Here is a 3,679-nt window from a genome sequence, read left to right as displayed (position 1 = left end):
AAAATCAGCATATTAGAATGATTTCTGAAGGATGTGACACTGAAGACTGGAGTAATTGCTGCTGAATATTCAGCTTTTCCTTCACAGAAATAAATTACTTTTTAAAAATACATTAAAATAATATTTCAATATTTTAAATAATATTATTTTAAAATAATATTTCTATTTTTTTATCAAATGAATGCAGCCTTGAGTAACTTTTGATGTTATATATATATATATATATATATATATATATATATATTCTACTGTATTTTGTTGCGCCGCACGATGTGATGTGACCGATGTGATAATCATGAGTTACGGGTCGTGGTGCGGCCGGTAAACACCAGCAATGAGTAGCCGCGATCGAGCTGATCGGCCGTAACACAGGCTTTAATGCGCCGCAGACACGTGCCGTGATGCGCAGATCAGCTCTAGTCTCTAACATCACTGAATCTGCTGTTAAAATGAACCATCCATTCATCATATCATCATGCAAAACTAAGAATTAGAATCATTATAATGTGACTATCAAATATAGGTGAGGGTGGGTGGCGGGCGGATAATTTGAAGCAGCGGACTCAGGTGATGTTTGAGCTCATCCGCGCATCTCTACACTACACTGACCTGGGTCGCCAGTAGCAAAGAATGGAGCGCGCTCTGCTGGCCAAACTAAGTAATTACACCATTCAGAAGCATTTAATCTGCGTTATATATTCTGTTAAAAAATAATGTTCATATTGGCGGCATATTCGCCGATACTTATATATCAGCGACAGGCCCATATCGGCCTATAATATCGGCTAAACTATATATCGGTCGAGCTCCAATTCAAACGGCTGTTTCATTCAGAAACGAGGCAAGTGACTGTCCTTATGAATGGGCCACTGAATCATTGACTCACTCGATTCTTCAAAAATGTGTATTCATTCAGTAATGAAACACCGCTGTGTGTTGCTCGGAGACGCACAACAGTCCTGCTGTGGCTTTGATCGGAACTATTTTCGTCAGTGAAATTGAGCAAAAACTGTCAATATCAGGCCCGGTTCTTAAGCGCTATAGAAGGGTGGGCAATTTTTTTTTTCTTTTGTGGAGGGTGGGATACAGTCTAGAAATTTAGACTGTAGATATTGCTATTTTACCTATGCAACTTATTGCAGTGTTGTTGATATATGTACACTGAAAAAAAGAGCAATATCGTGCTTTCGTGGGCAGCCTATAGCGAACTAGGGCTGGGCGATGTGTCAAAAATATCTTAGCGGTAATCGCCTTTAAAAATATCGCGATATCCGATAATATCATCTACGTAAGCCCCACCTCCACCACGCCCCGCCCCCGCCGAGACAACATTGCTGACATGCACCATAAACACACCATGTTCAGTTTGGTCTTTTATTATTGATTATTAATTATTGCCACAAAGTTTGGTTTTACTTTTCTTAGTTTGGGCTTAAACTAACAGAAAACATTAGCTTTGCTGTTGTTGATAATTTCCACTCTGTTCTTATCAAATTTGTGTTTGAAATAAATTTAGTTTTGTGAGGAGAACTGTTGAGGAAAAATTGGGTTCTATTATTTTAAGTTCATCATGGTGAAGTTGGACATTCTGGCGGTGATTGTAAGAATGATAAATATATGTTGATGTCATATAATATTGTCTTGAATAAAATATGCATATTTTCCGATGTTTCTCTTTCTTTTTGGCATTATCGCCTGTGTATACATTTCATGATGGTAAGTTTAATTTCCTTAATTATAACAATCGCAGCATTGTTTTTAAACTTGTAGTCAACCTATAACGTATTTGATATTTATCATGTATGACTAAAATCATGCAGGGATTAAAAATGAATTCTGAGCAAAATTAATTTTCCTTCCTGGTAGCCTACTAGGTCTCTTTTGGCCCATTTTTAACGAAATAAAAATAACTGCTTTATTTATTTAGAATCAGGGTAATTAAATTTAATTTTTGTATTGTAATTTTTATTTTATTAATCAAAATACAACGCCCACAAAATAATATTCAGTGTTGGACATTAATTACTGGCGGCAGAGGCTGCTGTCAATGCACGGATCCAACACACCCTTGTTTTCTTTCTCAGCTCTTTACATTTGATTCCTGACCTTATGCATCTGATCTGATTTCCGAAATTGGAATAGCTTTTCGATGCCCAACCCTCCTAGTAAATTATTTCATTCTTGCATGCAAAAAGACCTGTATGGTGACTATGGGGCTATGTAAAATATTTTTTACAACTTACTAGGTTTATCATTTGTAATTTTTTCCCGATAATGTCGATAATCGTCTGTTACCTGACTGTTGACATCGTGATACTTACGAGACATCGTCGATATACGATAATATCGTCATATCGCCCAGCCCTATAGCGAACCATAGAATATCATTAACTTTCGCAACAAAATATACTTTTTTTCTTTACTGAACAGTAAAAAACAGCCCTCTTTGTTCTCTTTCTCTGGATCATTGTTTCTACACTGGTGATTCTTTTAACCAAGTTTTTTATTTATTTATACCAAACAAGGCTGTAATAATGTCTACTCTAGAACATTGGGGGGACCAATTGTTTTGAGGAAAATAAAGACCAGACCTCTATGGTACTGGTATTTATTTAGAGGAACTAAATAAATATAGGATTTAAATTGATTTAGGGGAAAAAATTAAAAGAAAAAAAGAACAGTAAAAGAACAAGAATAAGATTTTTTTGCAAAGTGATCAATCTGAACTGCAAATAAAATGTTTATTTTAAAATATGCACCATTCAATTTTATTTGTATTCCTAATGTGTTGAAAACACAAAACAGAAAAATGCTATTGTCTAGAGGTCGACCGATTAATCGGCCGATTTTTGGCATTTTTTAAATTAACCGGCATCGGCCGATTGTGCTGCAAATTAGGCCGATTTATAGGCAGGCGCATCTGCGGGCAGCTAAGCGTTGATGCGGAACACCGGAGAGTCTCTCTCTGGGTGCGTGAGAGACGGAGCAACTCACACTCTGCAGCTGCTTCTTGCTCACACACAGCTTCAGCTAATGATGGCAGGGCAAAACAGACCGTTTCGAAAGCGTAATTACGTTTTACCCTACTAGAATTGATGCCGGAAAGTTATCATATTCATAAGTGCAACAAGTCATTTGCATGTGAAAGTAGAAACATGCGATTCAGACGAAACTTCCGGGCTGATTATAACGTGCACGTTAACTTCCCTCATGAAACGTGTGTGTAAGTCCGACAATAGCCTCCACGATGTCATCGCTCGTGGCCAGTGCACTCAAGCAGTTATGAGCAGCAGGCTGTGTAATATGTGTGAACTTTTATTTTTGTTATCTCTTGGCCATTTGACTTATAACAGTATCCAATGTTTCCCATACACTGAGGTATTACTTCATTTAATAAACTGAGCACTGCACGTTTCACAATTAAAATGCAGCACTGGTGTTTTTATATGAATGTATCTTTGAAAAGAACCGACCGTCTTCAGAAAAGCTTCGATGTCATTTTCATTTCGTCTTTCCTGTATTGCCTGATAAAGTAGCGTTTGTGTTGCTTATTTGATTACAGCCATTACCGGGGAAACCGCTATATCTCCAGCTCCCAAAGCGCCTCCTGGTGGCAGAGAATTAATTTGCAGTCTGTGGGAAACACTGGTGTCTGTCAGCAAACATAAACAAAAAGCAT

The 3,679-nt window shown here is 37.3% G+C and overlaps 1 protein-coding gene across 1 annotated transcript in view; it reads right to left on the bottom strand.

Annotated features, from left to right (window-relative positions):
• The window catches only part of ube2v1 (ubiquitin-conjugating enzyme E2 variant 1), a 39,863-nt gene that overhangs the window by 18,843 nt on the left and 17,341 nt on the right, over positions 1 to 3,679 (bottom strand). The window lies entirely within an intron of this gene.

The sequence above is a fragment of the Sinocyclocheilus anshuiensis genome, unplaced genomic scaffold (assembly GCF_001515605.1).
Source record: "Sinocyclocheilus anshuiensis isolate Anshui unplaced genomic scaffold, SAMN03320099.WGS_v1.1 scaffold746, whole genome shotgun sequence".
Lineage (NCBI taxonomy): Eukaryota > Metazoa > Chordata > Actinopteri > Cypriniformes > Cyprinidae > Sinocyclocheilus > Sinocyclocheilus anshuiensis.
This window is presented reverse-complemented; position numbering and strand designations above follow the sequence as displayed.